This window comes from Macaca thibetana, chromosome 14 (genome assembly GCF_024542745.1).
Source record: "Macaca thibetana thibetana isolate TM-01 chromosome 14, ASM2454274v1, whole genome shotgun sequence".
Lineage (NCBI taxonomy): Eukaryota > Metazoa > Chordata > Mammalia > Primates > Cercopithecidae > Macaca > Macaca thibetana.
In genome coordinates, this window is record NC_065591.1 from 20,352,658 (window position 1) to 20,366,446 (window position 13,789).

Here is a 13,789-nt window from a genome sequence, read left to right on the forward strand (position 1 = left end):
TGGGGTCTGCACCAGCTCTAGATAGTGTGTTGCAGAATTGAATTGAATTGAATTGTTGGACACCCAATTGGGTTGGAAAATCCAACAAGGGGCTGGTGTTGGGAACCATCTCAGAGACAGAAACTGTAACTGACATGGTTGAGGTGCTGAAGCAATAGGTCCTGAAATCCGCGCTACCTCTGCACTTCCTCTTAAACTGCTTTATTGCCCGGGCCTGTCTGCAACAGGGTTTCTGTCACCTGCAGCCATGAGCCATCCTCACTGGGACACTGCCCCATCGAAGGGGCAGATCCCATCTATCCCCAGGCCCGTTCCAGCTGGGCCCAGCACTCTGCCTGTGCCTCTGTAAAGCATCTGCCTTGATGGCACCTCAGTCTACAAAGGGGCAAACAGGGTGGGGCCACAGCGTCTCACCACCAGCCACCCCTCTCCCTTAAGCCCAAGATCTGCACTGAAGTGACATCCTGGGCATTCTCTCCAAAGCATTGCTGGTGGAAGTGTAAACTAGTAGCACCAGGGAGAGCAATTTAGCACTGGGGAACTTTTAAAAAATCCACATAACCGGCTGGGTGCGGTGGCTCACGCCTGTAATCCCAGCACTTTGGGAGGCCAAGATGGGTGAATCACCTGAATTCAAGGAGTTGAAGACCAGCCTGGCCAACATGGTGAAACCCTGTCTCCACTAAAAATACAACAATTAGCAGGACATGGTGGTGGGTGCCTGTAATTCCAGCTACTCAAGAGGCTGAGGCACAAGAATTGCTTGAAACCAGGAGGTGGAGGTTGCAGTGGCCTAGATTGCACCATTGCACTTGAGCCTGGGTGACAGAGGAAAACTCCGTCTCAAAAAAAAAAAAAAAAAAAAAAAAAGCCCATAACCTTCAATCCTACAACTTCTAGGAATTTATCCAAGATATCTGTGCAACAGTATTCCTTGCAGCACTGTCTGGGATAGCAAAAGACTGGAAACAACCGATGTACCCATGGAGGGGGATGGGGCGGTTGCTTAAATAACACCACACAGCACAGCCACACAACAGAGAGTGAGCGGTTTCAAAGAAGGAAGCCATGGAACAAACCTAACCTCCTCCTCCATGGCTGCCACCCTCTCCCACTACTCCCTCTTCCTGGAATGGCTTCAGAGACAGCCTGACTCATGTCCCTCCTTCCACTCTACCCCTACTGTCCATTCCCCACCCACAGTCAGGGTGTACCTCTTATAACATAAGGCAGATCAAGTACCCCATGCCCTCCACTCAAAACCCCCCACAGTGCCCGCATCATGCAGTGCAAACACCAAAGCTCCTCAGCAGTGTGCTGCCCTGACACAGTCTGTTCCACTCCCTCTGAGATTTTCTCCCTTCCCACTCCCCACTCCTCATCACAGCCACAGGGGCTACCTTGCTCTGCCTCCAACAGGAGCCTCAGCACTGGCTGTTCCCTCTGTGTGGGATGCTCTTCCCTCTTATACCCATGTGGCTTGCTCCCCGACTCCCTCTAAGCATTCACTCAATGTTACTTTCTCTGGCTTCCCTACATAAAACTGCAACCCCCTGACACTTGCTACCACTCCTTCCTTGCTGAATTTTTTTTTTTTTTTTTTTTTTTTTTTTAGACAGTCTTACTCTGTCACCAGGCTGGAGTGCAGTGGCATGATCTCAGCTCACTGCAACCTCTGCCTCCCAGGTTCAAGTGATCCTCAGCCTTCCTAGTAGCTGGGATTAGAGGTGCCCGCCACTGTGCCTAGCTAATTTTTGTACTTTTAGTAGAGACAGGGTTTCACCATGTTGGCCAGGTTGGTCTCCAACTCCTGACCTCAGGTGATTTGCCTGCCTCAGCCTCCCAAATTGCTGGGATTACAGGCATGAGCCACCACGCCTGGCCCCTTGCTTTATTTTTCTCCAGAGTGCGTGTCACCATCAAACTTAGGTAGCACTTCTGTCTGCCTCCCCAACTAGAATGTCAACTCCAGGAAGGCAGAGAAATTTCTCTGTTTTGTTCACTGCTGTATCCCCTGCAACTAGAACAGTGCCTGGTACAAGGTAGGCACACGATAAACATTTGTCGAATGAATTACTCATTTGGTGGTGAAACAAAACCAAAGTTAGGAAGAGCACATGTCATCGGAGAGACAGCAGAAAATGGTGGTTAAGAACATGGACTCTGGTGCTGGGCTGCCTGGATTCAACTTCCAGCTGCATTATTCACCATCTGTGTGACCCTGGGGAGTTCCTTAACTTCTCTGGGCCTGGGGATATCAAAACCCATTTGTGACTAGTGTTCCATTATTGGAAAGCTAAGCACATGGGAGTTATTTACATCCTACTGCTCAAGGTCATCGCCAAGGTCTGACTGCAAAACTTCAAAAACTTGCAACCTCAGGCATAAATGGGTTAACAGCACCTTCTTGGTAAGGTTGTTATGAGAAATAAATGAGTTAACATTTGTAATACACTTGGAACAGGATCTGGCACAGAGCCAGTAAGCTATATGTGTGTTATATAAAACAAACAAGCCCCAGGTGCATAAAGTGTTAAAGGACATACACATTTAGATGTGATCATATATTCTCAGAACAACTCTAGGCTGTGGCAGTTGCTCCTAGACTGAGGGCTAGAGGAGGAGAGGTACTTACTTCTTACTGAATTTTATACCAAATGCATGCATTTCTGATTTTAAAAATATATTAGTGATGTCTAGGGGTTATTAATTGTCGAGGCTGGGTGATAGGTATGTGGAAGTTTATTATACTTTTCTATCTACTTTTTGGCACAATAAAAAGTAACAAATACTTATCAGTATTACTAGAATTAAAATACAAGTCCCAGGTTGCCCCTCCCCCACCCCCACCCGCAGCATGTCAGTGATTTGGGGTGAGGCAGGCACAGGGGGCTCCTCCCAACCACTGCTGTTCCTGTGGAAGAGGGCCCTGAAGTCCTAACAGTTCCCTGAGGCCAACCTGCTCCAGAACTCCAAGCACCCGGTCAGCCACAGCCAAATAAGAATTGAGGGGAAGGGGGTGTGGCCTGTAGAGGACCAGGGTCAGGCTGCTAGGAGTGCAGTCTCTGGGCTGAAGCCACACTTTCAGATGGCAAAGTGGCAGCTAGGAAGATCATGACTGAAAGAGGCCTAGATGTGTAGATTCCTCCAAGGAGAATCAGAGCTGTCCTGCATTGACCACTTGCCAGGTGCTGGAGACCCAGTGTGTCCTCGTCTAGCCAGCTCCTTACCCCCATGATGTAGTGAGAAAGCCAGAGGGTGTAAGTGATCTCCCCGCATGCCACACCTGTGGCTCTTAGTGGGCAAGGCTGGGATTCCAACCTGGGCAGAACTGAAAGGATGCCCGGAGATGCCCTGACCCAAGCCCCGAAAGTGAGACTCAGAGGGGAAGAAACCTCAAGGCCACCGGAGGAGGCAGAAGGAGACAGGAACCCACCGCCAGCCACTCGGTGCGGGCAGCCCCTACCCTTCCCCTGGACATTGTGCAAGGCCCTCATACCTACGCTCCTCCCAATTTGTAGAGTTGGGGGTCTCTATTTGGGGACATAGAACCTGAGGAAACACCATGAGGTTCTTTTTCAGTGTTTTGGTTGCAAGGAAAGGGATCCCCCGGTCTGGACCATAAGACCTAGAGGGGAAGGCTTGTAGACAGAGGGGCTGCAGGGGCATAAGGAGTCCAGGGAACCTGACCACAGCCCCCAGCCCCTACCCCATCAACCTTTACTTCTCCCCCATCCCCTTCTCCTCCCTCCCTCGCTGTTCCACCCTGCCCAGCCGTTCTCACTGGCTGTGTATTTGCCCAATCTTGCCCAGAATCTCAGAATTAAAGACACCTCAACAGTCATCTAAATCCTTGCTTCTCAAGGTATGGTCTGTGCACTGGCACGTTTGGCATCTCCTGAAACTTGTTTGAAATGCAGAATCCTGAGTTCTGTACCGCAGTCCTCCTAAATCAGTTGGCCTAAGGCGATTTGCCCAAGTGATCTGTACACACATTGAAGCTGGAGATGCACTAGTCTAAATCACAAGATGCTTGAAACCACAGTATACATCATCCTGAAGCATGCATGAGTACCTCCAGCAACAGGGAACTCACTGTCAGGCAGCCAGCTCACCATTCTATTGGACAAGTATGGCACGTGTGTGTGTGTGTGTGTGTGTGTGTGTGTGTGTGTGTGTGTGTGTGTGTGTGTGGTGTGTGAAATGAGAGAGGCAGTCCTCCTTGGGTCCTAAGCATCCCTAAACATCCTTGCTGAGTATATCCACCTGGAAGGCCTCACTATCCTCTGACTCTGAGCCATTTCTGCTGCTAATGATATAGGTAATTAAGTTGGCCAAGGACATGTTGGTGTGAACACTGTGCAACTGCTCACTCCCTGGAGAAGAGAAACTTACTTGTTTATGGCTTGCTGCAAAAGCTGCTGAGCCCTCAGCCCTGAGTTCTGATGCAACACAGCCCACTGTGTGAATAGTTACCATCTGGGCCACCTTATGCGACTTGAGAGTAGGGTAATTCCTACTGATGATCCTGATGTTTGCTGTGCTGTGAGTAATAAACTGTCTTGCTGATCCATTGACTCTTGGCCACTTTTGGCAGCTATACTATGAGACCTAGGGTTCTTCATGATTGTGATAGTGTGTGCGTGTGTGTGTGTACATGTGTCATTAGTGGTCATTACTGAGAATTAAGAACCTTCTCATGTATTCATGGAAAGGCTCATACACGTAAGCTCCAATAAGACCTTGACTTAAAAGAATTCAAAGGGAATCTGACCTTTCTTGAGCACCTACTTTGTGCCAGGCTTTGTGCAAGTGAATTCCATTTTTGTGTAATCTCACTTAATCCTCTCTATAACCGTGCAGGGTGAATTATATCCCCTTCCTACATTTGATGAAATTGAAGCTGAGTGCAGCTCAGTCTCACAAGAGTAACAAAGAATATGAATGAGTTGGGCTGAACAATAAAGAAGTAAACAAAGAATGAGATGATTTCAGAGAATAATACCTGTGAATTCAAAGTGATGTGATCACTAGTGATTATAATCACTGTATGTCAAGCTTGCCAAAACAAACGGGCATACTTGGGCTTCTCTGGCTGACCCAGCAAGCTAAACACAGAGAAGGCACTGTGGAGCCGTGACACTCGACCAGGAAGGTAGGTGCAGCTCAGAAGGCAGAAGTCCTCCAGGAAGGAGGTGGAAGGGGCGTGGATGTGGCTGATGCCCAGCTCTGTGTCAGGTGTTTTACATATGCTGTAAAGCATATCTGTTCACTCACTCTTCTGCGTTCACATCCTACCAAGTGCCAGGCACTGTCCTAGGTGCTAGGAACCATGGGTGAACAAGGTCGCCACCCTCATGGGGCTTGCAGCCCAGTTAGAATGTTTATGCATTTGTCTGCTGGCATCTAGGCCCCCTGGTGTCCCTGGGGAGCCCCCATCTCCAATGCTCCACTGCATGGGTAAGAGTGCCACTGAGGACTGACCAACCAGTGCTCATATCTGCAGGCCAGCCACAGTGATTGGTGCGAGGATACAGGGTCTAGCCAATTTGTGAGCTACAATTCTGGGGCTTTGGGGGACTCTACTGGAAAGAGAAGGGCTCTTTCATTGCAGGGATTGCTGAAAGGATAGAAGTGCGAATGTGCTGTGTGCAGGGGCACAGCCAGCCACTGTGCCACCTCATACAACAGCCTGCCCGTGAATGGAGCCATAACTAAGAAAGCAGAGCAGGATGGACAGAACAAGTCCTCATGACAGTGTGAGTCCCTGGATCCAACTGTACCTGAAACTCTCAAGATTCTTCCAGAGCTTCTGCTGAGCCCATAAATTCCATTTTTTGACTACTCTTGTTTGACTTGAGTTTCAGTCAGTTCGTATTTAGTCCTGTTCACAACCTAGTAAGCACAGTTTTACTTTGTTTTTCAGATAGGAATGGAGGCTCAGAGAGGTTAAGTGGCTTGAACAAGGCTGCACAGCAGCTGTCTGGAATCTGTGCAATGCAAAGCCCACACCCTTTTCTCTACTCCCAGGTGGCAGTGCAGCATGGCGGGGAGACAGGCTGCAATGGGAGGGGGTCTTCCACGGCAGGGAGTGAAGGGCCCATTAACTAGAAGAAAAGCTTGCTCCCTCCTAGGCAGGCCTGCAGAGAGGCAACGGCAGAAAGGAAGCACAGGCTGCAAACTGGTGACTGTTCTTTTTTTCCATTTTTATTTTTGCCAACTTCGAAGAAACAGAAGATTCCATGTAAAAACGTGGATGTTCAGCTTTTCTGGGAAATCCGAAGGGCTGGCAACACCACACGGGCAGTCCCACGTGGCAACGATTCGCTGGAGCTGGGTGGTGGCCCTGCTCAGATGGGCAAGGGCAAGGCACTCACTCTCCAGGTCTCCAGTCAGCCTGTCATTCACATGTGCCCCCCGCCTGGGCTGGGCATCTGAGTGTGCGGCCTGTGTGGCAGAGACCACAGTGCTGTGCAGATGCGACCTCCTGAGAACCCAGCCTCAGAGGAGATGAGGGTGCTGGGCTGGGGATTCACCAGCTTCCCAGCCCCTGCCATTCTGGCTGCTCCCAAATCCCCAGCACCCAGAACGGTTCCTGGCACCGGCAGGGCTCAATATATATTTGATGAATGGATGAAGAAAATGGGAGGGCGTCAGTTGGAGAATTCCAGGAGTACCCCATCAGCAGCCCTGTAAACCCACTCCCAAGGGGCATGGGAGAGGCAAGGAGGGCAGGAACAAGGGCAGCCCTGCAGTGCACTGGCAAGAGGCAGCTTGGTGAAGAAGCTGGGAACATGGGCCCTGGAACAAGACTCCCTGGATGAAAATCCCAGCTCTACAACTTACTATGCGACCTGGAGAAGTTATTTCACCTTCCCTGCCTTCAGTTACCCCCGCCCTCCGCCATATAAAATGGAGATGAGAGTGAAATCAGGTTGTTGTGAGTGAAGTTATAAGCAGCCGATAAATAACTGTTACTCCAACCTCGTCCACTGAGGCACAGACCTTGGATAAATCCCTTTCCCTCTCTGAGCCTCAGTTTACCCATCTGCACAATGAGGCCATTGGGATTTGCCTTTAGGATCTGCTGGTTCTGGCATTCTGTGACTATGAAAACTCAGGGTCATGCAAATTCCAGAAGCTGGGCCCCCAGGAAGCGTCCAAGCAGGTCTCAGGGGTCTCTCTGCCAAGCCGCTCCCACATCGAGGTCAAAACAGACCCAAAGGACCGTCACGGTGAAACCATTCATTCAAAATCCCTTTAGATTTAGCCCAAGTTCCAGCCTCAGGATCTGCTGTGGCTCATCTACCCCAAATCATGATAACCCAAAGGCACAGGGACATGGCTGGAAGGAGCCAGCCCTGGTGGCTGTCCTGAGGAGGGCCCTCCCAAGAGCCTGCAAGAGGGGCTCACCACAGCCCTCATGGTGGCTGGCGCCCTGGCAGCCAGCTGGCAGAGCCGTTTCCATTTCTCTCGCACGCCCCCAGATGGGAAATGATTCATGAAAACCAAGAAGGTAAAATTAGCCCAAAGGCTGCCGAGTAATTTATGCAGCCAACAGCCCCAGGAGGGAGGGGAGGCCCACACTGCCAGCTCAGGCTGGCCTCCCAGGGGCTGGCAGAGCGCAGCCTGGCCATCTGGAGCCTCTCTCTCTGGGGTCTTCTATTTCTGGACTCAGCTTCCCAGGCTGTTGGCAAGGCTTCTGGCGCTTTCCCTGACCTTACCCTGGCCCACTCACCAGACTTAAAGGATGCTGGATACACTCCACTGAGGACCCGCGGGGTGCTGGGGAGTCACACACATCCACCCGTTCTATCCTCACCTCAGTCTCAGGAGGAAAGTTTCAGATCCCCCATCTTTCAGTTGCAGAAACTGAGTGAGGCTCAGAGGTAGTGGGTAGCCAAGGGTAAATGGCAAAGCCAGGATTCAAACCTGGATCTCATGAGCTCTGTGAACTGTGCCTTCCCGGCATGCTGGCTGCTGGCTGCCAAATCTCAGGTTCTCCATGGGGTGAGGGGTGTGGATCCTGGCAAGCCCCAACACACCCTGTCATGTGCTTTTCACAATCTCAGAACCATCCAGTACCAGAACCTGACCCGCAACTCCAAGCCCAGTTGTCCCAAAGGACAAAGTCTTCAATGTCCCAATCTCTTAAATAGGGGCCGAGGAAGTATTGGTCTCCAGCCCCTCCTTATGGGAGGGACAGAATAACAGGTATCAGCAAGCTCCATGGTCTCACTTTACAGGGTGGTGCACCAAGGCCCAGAGAGGTAAAGGGACTTACTCAAAGCCACATAGCAAACATGTGGTTGAGCCTAGGCTAGAACCGAGTCCTCCTGCAGAGATCCTGCTGTCAGAGCTATTTACGAAGAGTGTAAATCTGAGTGGCGGTGGGGGAATTTCCTACGATCGGGGCAGCTGAGGTGAGAGTTACTTCCTGGGACCATCGGGTACCCCCCGATCCTCAAGCACCTGCTCCCACTTTCGGGACACACAGGGGCCACATGAGCAGCAGAGAAGGGCTCCTCAGAAGGCAGTAGGTGAGGCACACTGGAATCCTGCTCCACGCCTGCGGGACCTTGGCCAAGATCTTGGTTAAAGATGGACTCATTATCGAAAAGAAATGAAATCAAAATGAAAAATGTGTGCGTCTGAATCACCCAGTAGGCTGGGAGTGATCTATAGGAACTTGAAGGCTCAGCACGCATGCTGACCCAGAGCCTGTCTTCAGACCCTCTGGCTCCCCTGGTTTTGCCCAGAGGAAGACCAAGACCAGCCACAGGTGACACACACAGCTACCCATGGAGAGGGAATTTGCCTCTGTCCCCCGGGAGCATGCAGCTGAGCTCCAGTGTGGACAGCTGGGAGCAGTACCACCCACTCCTTGGGACACAGTTCAGAGCATCCCAGTTCAGGCACCGTCTCCCCAGAGTGACTGCAATGCCAGGGCCCACGCCCTGAGCTCAGCACTTCCAAATATCACTACAGTGACCTCCCCATCAGTGCCGAAGGAAAGGTGAGAAAACCGACATGCAGAGAGCCTGAGTTGCTTGCCCAAAGCTTTCCATTCATTCAGAGATCATTTATTCAACACATTTACCAAGCACCTGCCATGTGTCAGGCACGGTGCCAGGAGTGAGAAAGGCGCATTGCCACCTTAGTGACCCCCTGGCCATCAGAGGCTTTATAGCATAGTGGCTCCCACATATCCTCTGAAGCTATACTGCCATGATTCAAATCTCAGCTTCCTCCAATGTGATCTTTGGAAGTCACTTAGCTTCCTTGTGCCTCAGTTTCCTCAGCTGTATCTACCTCATGATGCTACCCTGAGGATTAAGTGAAAAGTCACAGATAGTGCCTGCCACGTAAGTGCTCAGTAAATATGAGCAGTTATTGCTGAGCCAGAACCCAAAGCCTGTGTCCCTCTGACTCTTAAAACTAGGCCAGGTCAGTTTCTTTGGTGTGACCCAGCCTAAAAATGGGTCCAATGACGGCTGCTCACCTGCCTCCCTGGGAGAAGCACTGGAGCCCCCAGGGCTGCTGCAACCCCTGCCCACACCACAGGACAGGTGTAGAGAGCAAGTCCTCACCACAGATGGGTAGACGGGCCTCAGCTGAAGCAGCCACCCTCTGCCGCCAGTCCCCTCTAGGTACCCAGAGGGTCCAGGGCTGGTGCTGGGGAAGGGCAGGGCCCGGGGCAAGCCATGGTGCTTCTTGCCTCTTAGGAAATAATCCCAAACATCTGTGCTCACTGAATACACATGCGACTGCCCAGAGGGCAGGAGGCCAAGCTGTGTGGCCGGGAACCTTTTGCCAAGACTGTCACATTAGGTCGCCTCATGAAAAAGAACCGGACAGGGAACCAGATGGCCTGGCTACCATTCCCAGCCCTGCCGGTGGCGACCTATGTGGCTTTGGGAGAGTCACATAACCTCCTGGAGCCTCGGTTTCTGCATCTGTGAAATGACCTTGGCCAGGTTGCCTGTTTTTCACAGGGTGGCTGCAAGGAGCTGCTTAGGCAGCAGCATACGTGTGGTTTGGAGCCTGAAAGGGGGGTGTGAGGAAAAGAAAACAGATCATGCTTTCCAGCACTAAATAAATCATCAGCTGCACCGATTTGCCCCCAGGGCTGCGAGACAAACCCTGACCTGGACCAGCCAGTGTAGCCCAGAGCCGTCCCGGGACTCTCAGGGGAAAGGCTGGCCCCAGGCTGCTTTCTTCTCCTGCCCACCCTGCAGGCCAAGGGAGATCAAATCCGCAGCCACAACGAACCTCATTGACAGTCGGTAAACCTGCCTGAAGGATGGGGTTACGGTACCAGGCTCCTGGCCACCTGTGCTGAGCAAGGGGTCAGGGTGACCTTCTTCCCTCCCCATAGGCTCTGGTCCAGACCTTTCAGGACCAAGCCGGGATGAAATCCGATCGCCCGCTGCATTCCCAGGCAGCAGCCTCCACCGGGATGTCAGGGGACAGCGGGACAAAGCCATCACCAAGGCCGGAGCCATGCAGGCTGCCCTCTGGGAGCATAGGCCCCCTGCCCACGGAGGTGGGATCCAGGGCTCATTTACAGAAGACGCCCCAGAAGAGTAACATTACTGGGCATTTACTGTGTGTCTGCCCAGCACACGGTCAACACTTCACATGCGTTAGCTCACTCGGTCCTCAGCAGTGCCAGGATGTAGGTGCTGCTGCTATCTCTATTGGACAGAGGATAGAACTAAGGCACAGAGAGGTTATGTGGCATTCCCAGAGTGCCCAGTTGGTAAGGGGCTGATCCAGGACTTGAACTGAGACATTAAGACTCCAGAGCTCACTTCCTACAACAGCTGACCAAGAGAGGGGTCACCCAAAGCCATGCCTTTGAATGAGGGCAGAAAACCCTGAATGTGAAGGAAAGAAGGCTCCAGGGACCGCAGCCACTGTTTTCAACTCTCTGAGGGCTAGCAGGGGCCCGGAGAGCTGACTCTCTCTGGCTCTAAAAAGGAGAACCAGCGATAGTGAAGGACTCACAGGGAAACATTTGGTTCTATGCAGTCTCAACATCCAGATTTTAAACATTGTACAATAAACTTTAAAAAATGCAAAAGGTTCCCCAGACCCAGCAGTAGCTGCCCTAGATATGTGCAAGGAGGCACTAGAATAAAATCAGAATTTACCCAAACGTCAGTGGTGGGGGGATGGTTAAATGACGATCCTTTCTAAAACCTACGGTGCGACTAGATTTCCTAGATACAATGTTAAGTGAGAAAAGCAATTTGCAGAATAATCTGTACTACAAGAAACCATTTGTTTAAACACATACACACCCACCCACACACACTGCAGTGGTACGTATTCCTATAAATTATGTGTGTTAACATATAGAAAAAGATCTAGAAGGATATATACCAGAGTCATGAGCATGATGGTCAACCCTAAAGACAAATCTGGAATGTTGTGATCATCAAGAAAGACTTTAGCTTATTTGTTAATGTTTGATTTTTTTTCCAAGTAAAATGTATTTGTATATTCCTTACATAATTGAAATGTAGTAAAACAAAAATGAAAAGATCCAATGAGCTGCCTTGGGAACCAGTGGGCTACCAGTCCCTGGAGACATGCCAGCAGCTCTGCCGGGGTGGAGGGAATTAGAGGCAATTTTAACACCACAAGGTATCTAAAGGGGTGAACAACCATTCTGAACCTTGGGCGCCCCAGCAGGGAAGTCAGAGCAAAAGCCCTTACTCTCTCTACTCGCATCAAGAGTTGCTATAAGGAAGCACGGAGCATCAGACCCTGCAGAAGGGAGAGGCTGGAGTTATGGATCTTCAGTGTGACTCAAGAAGAAATGGGCCGGGCAGTCAGAGGTGCACAGGCCAGCTCTTCAGAGTCCACCTTCCCCGGCCCTCTTCCCCCAGTGACTCCCGGCCCATTCAGTTTCAGCAGCCCCCAGCCCTGGCCAATTGTGACCAGCTTCAGGGATGCTTCAGGGATAAAGGCTGTGTCCTTAAAAGGACCTGACACTGGGGGTAACAGTTCAGGAAGGAAGGAGGAGGAGAAAGCGGTTATAAATGCTCACAGGGCTGACTGCCACTGATGGTGACCAGTACTAAGCCCAGGCAATGGCCCAGGCAGGACAATAAGCCCTGACCCCAAACGCAGACTGAACCTGTGAGCCCCGGCCAGACCCTGACAATATAGCAAGCAATGGCCAATGAGGCCATTACCTCGTAGACAGCTATGTGGTCACGAGGAGAGTCAGGACATGTGGATCTAAGTCCCTGATGTCCCACAAGACCTTGACAAAGTCACTGAACCCTGTGGGGCCTCAACTCCTTCATCTGCAAACTGGGCAAACAGTAGCTACTCCCAAGCTTGCTGCACAGATGAAATGAGACTGGGCCCACTTAGCCTCTCTGTGAACCATAGGGACTCCCACAACACGCCTCAGACACTGGGCTCCGAGAAAAGGGGGTGGCAACAATGGAACTCCAGAAGCAGCCAGACTGCTGCCAGGCCAGAAGCCCAGGACAGCCAGGAAGGAGGCCACTGCTGGGCCCAGGAGGCAGCAGGCAGAGGGGTTCTCCAGGAGGGAAGGGTCCAGGAAGAAATGAGAGTGAGTCTGAAAAGGCAGAGGAGACTTTCTCGGCCACTGTCCTGGGCCTGAGGCCAGGGTGCTCAGGGAGGGCAGGGGAGCCACTGGCAGGTGCCAGGGAGGAGTTTAGTTTCTAACTGAAACCTGGGGAGCAGACCCCTGGGAGCTGGGCCAGCGGGTCCTTGCCTCACCGGTAGCCCAGGGAACTGGGACAGGGCAGGCCACAGAACTAGGAAGGGGGCTCAAGGAGAGGGAGGGCAGAGCGCAGTCTCCGGGAGAAGCCGAGACAGGCTGCGATGAGCAAAGGGGCCAGACTGTGCCCGTGGACCCGGACCCGGACAACCTTAGAGGATTTGATTGGTAGGTCTTACTGAGAAGTGGCAGGAGCCATGCAGAGCAGGCTCAGGGTGTCTGTCCTTAGAGAAGCGGGGGCACTAAGAAGCAAGGAGGTCTCAGCAGGCCTGCACAGTGAAAGGATCGGCTTTGGGGAAGGGTGGAGCAGAAAGACGAAGCCTGAGTTAGGCTCAGCTGTCCCAGGGCTTGCTCCCCAGCTCCTGCCAGGGAGGCCCTCACTCTATGGCAAGTAGTGAAAGCAGCGTGGGACCAATCGAGTCAGACAGAGCAGACAGGGTGAGGACTCTCATTCTGAGCCTCCACACATGACCAAGGCCACTGTCAAGACTGTGGCACCTCAACAACTCCTGCCTTCCTGGCCCTGAAGCCAGAGCCTGGACAGAGAGGAATGCCTGCCCAGCCCCGTTCTGCAGGACCCCAGGCAGCTGGACTCCCTGTTGAACAGCAGCCAGACAGCCCGGCCTGCTGTTGGGGCCCAGCCTGTCTGGGAGCTGCAGGGAGGGAGGCAGGGGCTGGGCCACCCTGCACTGGGGCCCCAGAGGAGGGTGGAGGTAGGGCAGGCAGGAGAGGCGCTTCCAACAGCTCCCTCCCAGGCAGGCCCCTGCTCTCTCTCCATGGGCTTGTAGCCACATGCAGGCCCAGGCACACCTTGGTCTATTTCCAGCAGCCCCGGCACAGGGCAAGTCAGTTATTCTAGGGACAGGAGGCTGTGACAGAGTTGAAGACCAGCAACTCCCTGACACTGCACTGTCTGCTCCTTTGAGCTGGGCTGGGTTGGGACTTGAACTTTTCCTCGCTGCCTCAACCAGATGTTTGTTCCTCAGACCACAGAAGCAGGTCTTAGCACTGGCCCATCAGAAG